General features: G+C 38.1%; 1 pseudogene; it reads right to left on the bottom strand.

Annotated features, from left to right (window-relative positions):
* Positions 1-5,160: 5,160 nt before the first annotated feature.
* LOC101591649 lies at positions 5,161-6,923 on the bottom strand (annotated as a pseudogene).
* Positions 6,924-9,678: the final 2,755 nt, after the last annotated feature.

Genomic DNA, 9,678 nt, shown 5'->3' with positions numbered 1-9,678 from the left:
TGAACCTCACTATCTGTCTGAATATGAAACATTTTAGGCATAACATGGAACAGGTATTTTTCATCAAGTATTGATATATTAAACTATAAGTCCCTCCAGAATATGAAGAAAAAAGATTAAAAAGATAAAAAAATATTTTAAAAAATAGGATAAGCATTTACATATTTTTACACAGAAATTTAGAAATCTAACAATATATAGCCTTGTAGCAGGACAGTCCTGTGACTTCTTTTGTCTCATGCTTTCATTTATTACTCTTTTTTTTAATAAACCTTTACTTGAGATTGAGTATGGCCATAATTGGTATGTCATGACAAGCTGTATGTAATTAGAAGACCAGAATGACAGGCATTCCAAACATGGCCCTACCATTACACATTGCTTTCTTCAGTGCAGTTGCCTCAATCACAGGTATCAGCATATATAGTCAGGGTGAGAGACCTACCAATTAACTGTTATTTTCAAAAACATGCTGAAGATTCTCAGGACCATTGCCTTTCCCATCTTGTGCATATAAATGTATGACTTTGCCCCTGTCATGTTTTCTAGCTTTTTTCCTTGCCATCTCTTCATTAACTAATCCTCAAGTTCTCACTTTCCTTTTAATTGTGTTATGCCTTTCTATTTTTATTTCCTCCTTTGAGTTCTTATACTAAGGAGACTATATGATATTTACACATGTGTGTCTGGTTTATTTCACTTATGACTATATCTTCAAGTGGCATCCACTTCAATATAAAGGCTTTGAGTTTATCATTCTTTATAGCTGAGTAGTACTCCAATGTATAAAAATACCACATCTTTTTCATCCATTCCTCAGGTGATGGGCATCTTGGTTGTTTCTAAGATTTGGCTATCACAAATTGTGCTGCTATAAACATAGGTACACATATATCACTATGATATGATGATCTCTGTTCCTCTGGGAAAATTCCTGGTAGGGGGATAGCTGGTTTGAAGAGGATTTCCACTCCTAGTTTTTTAAGGCATCTCCACATTGATTTGCATAATGTTTGCACCATTCTACATTCCCACCAGCAGTGGAAAAGGGTTCTTTTTACCCCACAGCCTCTCCAACATTTGTTTTTGGGTGATTTCTTTATGATGGCCATTCTTTTTGGAGTAAGATGGTATCTCAGTGTTGTTTTAATTTGCATTTCATGGATGGCTAGTGATGTGGAGCATTTTTTCATATATTTATTCACTTCTTTAAATTCGTGCCCTGACTTGAAATTATACTACAAAGCTACTGTGATAAAATCAGCGTGGTACTAGCAGCAAAATAGACTTGAGCATCAATGGAATGGATTAGAAGACGCAGAAGCCTCTATGAACACATTCAGCTACCTTATTTTTGACAAAGGGGCCAAACATGCTTAACGGAAGAAAGATAGCCTCTCTAACAAATGATACTGGAAAAACTGGCTCTTTATATGCCAAAAATTAAAACTTGACCCAGGTCTATCACCATGCACTAAACTAAAGTCAAAATGGATTAAAGATCTAAACATTAAAGCAGAGACACTAAATCTCCTGGAAGAGAAAGTAGGAGGAACTCTTGAAGACATAGGGGTAGGCAAAGAGTTCATAAACAAAAATCAAAGCACATGGGTATCACTTGAAAGAATTAACAACTGGGACCTCCTATTATTGAGAAGTTTTTGCACATCTAAAGAAATTACTAACAAAGTGAAAAGACAACCCACAAATTTGGAAAAAAAAATCTTGACTAATAAACACTCCAAGGTCTGCTCTGTAGAATTTGTAAAGAACTAAAAAACATTAGGGCCCCCAAATTTAAAGATCCAATCCAGAAATGGGCATCTGAGATGAATATACACTTCTCAGAGGATGAAATTAGAGAAGCGAATAAATATATGGAAACTTTTAAGGACATAGAAAATTCCCCTTTCTTATCCCAGCTTTGTGTATCCAGGACTTCCGTGTAACTTTAGAATTTACAGAACAAATCACTGTAGAACTTTGTTCTAAGCTATAATTAGAATGAATTTTAAGATTAGTTAATGGCACCTGAGTCTTTATCTTCATATTTGTCATTTTCTATGCTTTCATTGATTCTGCTAATATTACGGTTATTAATTATCATACATTTGTACCCTAGTTTGTTTTAAGAAAAATACTTAAGAACAATTTTTAAATATACAATGAAACATGATAAAACATATTTATTATTAACAGGGTGGATTGGATAAAGGAAAAACGTATACAGTTAGGAGTGATATTAATGCAGAAAGTATTTACTATATAGTCTCATAAATTTAGAACAAGTAACTTGCTAAAGGTTTGGCCTACCATCTATTAGATAAAATGCATAGAGAAATATCAATTATAAAATACTCAGAATCTAGAGATAAAAATGAAGCAATTGCTTAGAGAAAATCACTCATTCATTCTCTTGAACTTCTATCAGTAATGACAGTGTATACTTGAAGTGGAATTCTACACAACTGTTTTCTTTAATTGGAACCTTGAGGTAAAAAGCTAAGAAGCAAACAAGAAGGCTTACTGTTGCAGGCATTCAGTTTGCACTGAAATGAATTTATTTGAGTCTCTCTTCTCTCAACCAAGTTCCAAAACCAGTCCCAATTCATCTCAGTCAATAAGCCAGACTTACAATTTTGAATGCCCACTCTGTATCACAGAGTTTTCCATCTCTGTGACAAAATGCTCTGGAGAAACAACTTAAAAGAGGTAAGATTGATTTGGCTCATGATTTCAGGTTTCAGGACAAGGTCATCTGGCTGTGCCTCTTGGGTCTCCAGTGAGTGAGGCAAAGCACTGCCATGAAACATAAGCATGTACTAGAGCGGAGATGCTCTCCCCAAGACAGGTAGGAAGCAAAAATGAGGGGAGATTTATTTGTTTTTTGGTGCTGAGGACCGAACCCAGGGCTTCCAGTTTGCTAGACAAGCATTCTATCACTGAGCCAAACCCCTAGCCTTGTGTTGAAAGCAAAAATGAAAGAGGAGAAGGGACCAGTGTCCTCATATCCTCTACTGTCTCCTGCAGCCTAACTTTCTTTCACTGGGTCCCCCACCTCCTAAGCTCCGCCCCTTCCCAGCATTACCACCAACAGGGGAGCAGCCCTTTAATATATGGACCTTTTGGGAATATTGAAGAATCAAACCCTAATGCTAGTCAAGCCTTTTGGGCAAAACAACAACTTTAGAGGTATCCATTCCCCCAAACTGTCAGAACCTGAACGAAATGGACATGGATTACAAAACAATTTTTTGAAGACTTGAATCCTGTAAAAGAAAACAATGGTCAAGTGTCAAGGACAAGTTCAGACCTTGTAAACATGCAGCAGCACTGACACCCTAAGACCTGGAATGCCATTCTGAGCAATTACTAGAAGACCCATTTAATTTGAAAGTCAATTTATGTAGCTCTTAATTCGAAGCAATTCTACTGTGAGAAAGCCTTTTATAGTATACATTTGGGATACGGTTCCTTTGTGTTTCTGGAGGAGAAGAGACATGTTTTAGAACTTTTTTTATGATAGATTGATGTAATGGGCTTTAGTGTTTCAGACGAAGAATTCATTTTGGAGACATTTAAGGAAAATGCATATTAATAAGCAAAGAGGCATTCTTTCTCTCCATTTCCCAAGAGGCTTCCCAGTGGAAACGAAAGGTGTGCTTGCTTTCAGGTTTTCCATCACGTTCTCCCTTTTTTAATGAAGTACACTAAATCAGAGAGCTACAGAAAGAACCGGAGGGGGGCAGAGTCGTAAAAGATTTGAGTTTCCGGCAACCGCATCTTCATACCCCAAGAGCACCGTGCCCAGGTCCCAAGGCCCAGTGTCCAGCGTTCCAAGGACTGCAAGATGCACTGAGGGAGTGCCCATGCAGCGGATGTGGATGTGGAACAAAATGTACATCGTTTGATCACCCTGCAGTCAATCTGCATATCGTATAATCGTCTGCCCCTCGGTGGATTTTTTTTTTTTTTTTTTTTAACAGTGCCTTTCATAGTAAACACTAAGCTTGAGTCAGGTATTTTTTCTAAAATTCACAGTATATAATTACTATTAGTGTTACTTTGTTCAATTATTCCGAAAATGCAAAGGAGAAAGTATACAAAATAATTTAATGAACTCAGTTTTTAACTTCTCACTAATCTCATTTCCTTTAATAAACCCATGAACAAAACTCCCCTGGCTCATTAATCTTGAAATCGGGAGTTAAATCCAAAGGGAGAAGCACTTTAATATATTTAAAATGTTGAGCACTTGTACAACTCTTTCTCATACAAAATCTTATTTAAATTTATCTTATGAAAACAATTATTTTCTTTTAGCTTTGAGAATTGCTCCCTCAGCGCTAGAATCCTTAGTGGGCACAAAACAAACCTTTAATGAATGTTTAGAAGAAGGAAGGGAGCGAGGGAAGTAGGGAAAGAAGTACGGAGGAAGGCAGAGGGGAGAGAAGGAGGGAGGAAGGCAGGCTGATCTTACATAACAGGATTCAGAGAAATCGGGGATTTGTTATATTGTATTCATGTCATATTGTGTGTCATATTCTATTCTATTATATCATCCCTCTACTTTTTCCTTTTTGTATTTTAGGGAAGGGTCTACAGGGTGTTCAGGGTCTCACTACTAGATTAGACTCGTAGTGATCTGCCTGTTTACAACCTCCCAGGAGCTGGGATTACAGACACGCGCCACCACGCCCAGTCTCAATCGCCATCTCAGTGCGCCCCTGGGGCGGGTCCGACATGGCAGGCTTACAGATCGAACCCCTGCCCCCTGCATCTGCTTTCAAGCACTTTAATCCGTTGAGCTATTTGGCTGGCGCTTAACCCTATACTTTTTAAATGTGTCATTTTTTTTTATCCAAAATTCTATTCTGCCTAGAAAATAGAATACTGTGTTTTCCATCAGAGCACAATGATATTATCTCCAATAATTTGTTCTCTGCTAACACTCTTAATTCACCAGTCTCTTATTCTAATTATTTTTATCATTCCACTTATTGTGATAAAATCTTAAGTCTAACTGTAAACTTATCCCCAAATTAGACCAGTACTGTTTTAACACTAGAAACTTTCAGGGATGACTTTTTTTGTTTTGTTTTGTTTTTAATTTACTCTTTGAGACAGGGTCTCATTCTGGCTTTGTAGCCCAGGCTGACCTCAAACTTACAGCAATCCTCTTATCTCAGCCTCCCAAGTGCTAGGATTACAGGCATGCGACACCACATCCAGCTACCACAGATGTTTTATTAGACTCCTCTCCCAGGGCTTCATGCTCTAGTGCACCAGAAGCCATGCAGGGGGCTCTCCCTTTGGCTGCTGTCTCTTTTCATAATTTCATCTTTTGCTTGAAGGGGTGCTGAGAGTCCTCAGAAACATGAGTAATTCCTATTGAGGCTAGACTTGAGATCTCTTGGGATATGCTAACTAAGCCACCACCTACTAGCCTGGCTTCTATGCTGCATGAGCCATCACAGGGTCCTGGAAATAATATGAATAATGAGTTCCTGAAGCTATACCCTCCACTCTCAAGCATTGGAGGTTGTCTAACAAAACAACCATGAAGGTTATCTTGGATACATCAAATATGAGCATAACTGGGTCAGCTGATGTAACAGCATCTTCTGATTCCAAGACTAAGGCTATTTCTAGGAATTGGTGGGGCTGGAATTCAAAGGACACATGGTTCCTTAATCCTTGAAGGCTATGACCTACTGTTCCATTCATTTCATTTGTGTTTTTAATGTTTAAGCCCTGCCCCATATTTCTTATGCATTTACTCCTCACCATGGGAAGAAGCTTGTTGCCTGCTTCTACACCAGGGAAGTGTTTTGTCACTGTATCCATCTGTGAGACAAACCTCCACTCAAGTATCAAATGCAGTTCTCCTTGTGCAGCAACCAAGCCCAAGAAAGTGTTGCTTCTCAGCCCCAGCTCTGAGCCACATTAGGAGTTCTCGGATTTCTGCTCCTTCCTGGCCCTGGCAGCCATGATGCTGAAGAAGAGCCCGGGAACCAAACTGCCAAGATAAATGGCCGAGGAAGGTACCCAGCCGGCTAGGACTACATCTTTCTTCTTCTTCCCCACAGCAGCAAGAACATCTTGGGCCACCTCTGCAGGACTCCAGCCCTGAGCTGTGTTCCTGTCCATAGCTCCATATTCGGACCCATCACCTGTGACAGCATTTACAGAAAGGTTGGTGCGGATGTAGCCAGGGCTGATGAGTGTCACCTCAATTTCATCCTGTTTTACTTCAACACGCAGACAGTCAAAGAATGCCTGGGTTGTATGCTTGGAGGCTGCATAGGCTGAGCGGAAAGGAACATGAATTTTGCCCTGGATGCTGCTAATGGTGACAATGTGTCCTTGCTTCCTCTTGATCATGGATGGCAGGAGTGCTTTTGTTCAAGCTACAGGACCAAAGTAGTTTGTCTCCATAACCTTCTTGTCCACATCTACTGCAGTGTCCATGATGGCCCCATGGTAACTTTATGCCAGCATTATTGATGAGGATGTCCACATAGCCAAAGTACTGAAGGATCTCTGCTCCTGTAGCCATAATGGTCTCAGAGTCTGTGAGGTCGAAGGTCACTGTACAGAGCTTGTGTGTCTGCTTCTGTGGGAAACGAGAGGCCATGAGCTCTTGGGCAAGTTCCTCAAGGGCCTCTATATTCCGGCTATACAACACCAGCTTTGCACCAGCAGCATAGAAGGCTTTGGCGCATTCTCTCCCCAGGCCTGAGGTGGCACCTGTGACCACCACCACGGCGTTCCTCAGGTAAGCCTTCATGCGAATCCACTGCAGTAGCCGGGAGAGGCCAAAGATGCCCAGGCAGCCAAACAGCAAGGGCAGGATGGTTGTAGAGGTGATCACGTCCATGGGCCTCCTTCAGAAGACTCTTCCTGGTTGCCTGGGAGACCATGATCAGCCAACTTCATCCTCCCACCTCAGAAATCCAGGCATGACTTTGATATTTATCTTTTTATGAAAAATCTTTATTCAAAGACTTTGATTCAAAGACTTTGGAAAGAAATTTCTCATTTCTTCCTCATACAAGAAGGACATGATTTTTAACTTTTTATTGTTGTTGTCAGTTCCTCTACACCATTCACATTAGAAGCAAGTAAATGAATTTTGCATTCATACCTCTCAGAGATATCACAGTAAAAACTTAGATACATAAAAGTGTGAGGTCTACATATAGAAGACAGTGAGGCTCCCTCAGGCTTGAAAAAGAGTAATAAATATGTGATCATACGGTTAATTTTCATACCAGGGACTGCATGTTCACATTGTGATGGACTGAATTATATTTCCCAAATTCATATCGGATTAGTTCCCAGTCCTTCCTAGGCAGGGTTGAGGCCAGGGTTCAGAAAAAGAGAAGCTTAAGTCTCAAAAATATTCTCCCACTGAATTTCAATTGACTGTACATATTTAACTCTCCTGAACAAGTTAGTGTTGATGTGCAGAAATACAATGACACATTAAACCTACTAAAATAGTGTGTGAATAACATTTAATGAGGTTAAAAAAAAACTTATTAGGCTACAAACTACACATATCTCCAGAATGAACCCAGATACACACACGCAATACACACACGCATATATATGCTCCACTCATTAGTAAGACTGATAATCTCAAAGGATAAAAAGCATGAAGACCTGTGGGGTGGGGAACAGAAAGCACCTAAAATGCTCTGAGGAGCAGACTCAAGGGTTGAGACAAGTATCTTGCTATGTAGATGACGACCCCCAAATTATTCAGATTTTGTGTCTTACTTAGAAGCTAGAAGTTAACACAACTATAATATTCAAATAATGGAACTTAACCAAAAAAAAGGGGATACAGATGAATGTCCATTTTGTATCTGTGTATTCAAAGTGGTTAGGGTAGATATACATTTACATTCTCTTGATGAATAGAGGGATTTGTTCTAATAGTGTTTGTAAATAAGATAATCATGTCTGCATCTTGTACAGCAATTAACCACTAGGAAGAATGTATGCAATGTGTTAATAATTGAAACTATCCTACCAATTTGGTTTGAAACTGTCTCATTGCTAGTTGTTTCTCAATAAAATTATGGAAAAAAATAAATAAACTAGAGTATTTTGTCTCTATTTCTTTTTCTGGAAATTGTCCCGTCTGCCAAGGTATAGACCATCATTTCTGGTGTTCTCACGATCACATCTTCTTTTGATTTTTCCTTCTTTTTATTTTAATTTTCAACAGTATATGTTTATAGTGCATTGTAATTACATCCATCGCGAAGAGTTACACATGTACACAAGCATCTTAATTCTTTTTACTTTTCCTTACCTTCCTCTGCCTCCCCTCTCCCACTGTTCCTTAGTACCCCTCTCCAAAATTACCTTCTATAGAAACAGGATTGTAGGGCCAGGGAGATAGTTCAGTGGAATAACTGCTTGCCTGGCAAGTGCAAGGTTCTGAGTTCAATCCCTAGTATCATAAAAAGAAAGAAAAGAAATAAGGTACGTGGAACAGCAAAGTCAGATGCCAGTGTGATACAAAATATACCCTTAAGTATTACAATCTGAGCTTCTGTATTATCTGGCTCTCTTAAAATCTCTCAATATAAAACCACAATCAACTAAATAGCTTATATAGATAATACCTCATGCCATCCTAGATCAGACACATACAGAGGGATGCAGGTAAAGGAATCGAGGATTAGAAGAGTTTGTTTACTACAGTGAAAAGCTGCCAGGTGCCTACAGTCCCAACTTTTCCCCATGCTAATCTTTGCTTTCAGTTAAAGGGAAACAAATTAAGATAATTATAAGGCAGTGCTTCTGAATCTTTAGAATGCTTAAGAATTACCCTGAAAGCTCGTTCTATGTAGACATTCTTTAGTAGATCTATAAAAAAGACAGGATTCTGACATTTCTAGCAATGTTCCCAAATGACTCTGATGCAGAATTTTCATGTCCTTCATTTACATCAAATTCCTGAAGCACAACTGAAAAAGAGCAAGTAAAACTTACAAAATCTGAGTCGATGAAAATAGGAAAGAGTAAGTAAATATACATATTTACTATCAACTAGAAAACAATGCAAAGCAGAAAGTATTAAATAACCAGAGCCTTTTATTTGTTTTGAGGACTCACATCCTAAGAAACAGCTCAGGATATTTATTTTAAAATTACTGTTTAAAGAGTGTCAGTGAAGTCCAATTAATCATACAAATATATTAAACAACAAAAATTATCAACAAGGTATTGTATTTAACAAAAGTTTACCTAACGTTTACTATGAAATACATAGTTCTATGCCCTTATAAATATTACCATTTAAACTTCACTTTTAGTAAACTTTATGAAATCTAAGCAAATAAGTTTTGTTAATATGAACACACATTATATAGATTTTTAAATCATACACTGTGAGCCTTAATGATTCATGGAGATATATGAAATAAGATGAAAATAGAAAAGAAACAACATAGGAATAATCTAATTATGATTTTTTAATAGAGTGATAGGAATTACTGACATAAAAGCATAGCAATTTGTTTTAGATTTTTCCCACTTACATGCTTTGCTTTGTAATTTTTAAGAATATTCATTTCCAGAAATTCACAAGCTAAGACAAGTGAATAATTTCTGATGAGGGTGAATCCATCCCTTTTTCTTTCTTGCTTTCTTCCTTTT

Source organism: Octodon degus, unplaced genomic scaffold, assembly GCF_000260255.1.
Source record: "Octodon degus isolate 3935 unplaced genomic scaffold, OctDeg1.0 scaffold00050, whole genome shotgun sequence".
Taxonomy (NCBI): Eukaryota; Metazoa; Chordata; class Mammalia; order Rodentia; family Octodontidae; genus Octodon; species Octodon degus.
This window is presented reverse-complemented; position numbering and strand designations above follow the sequence as displayed.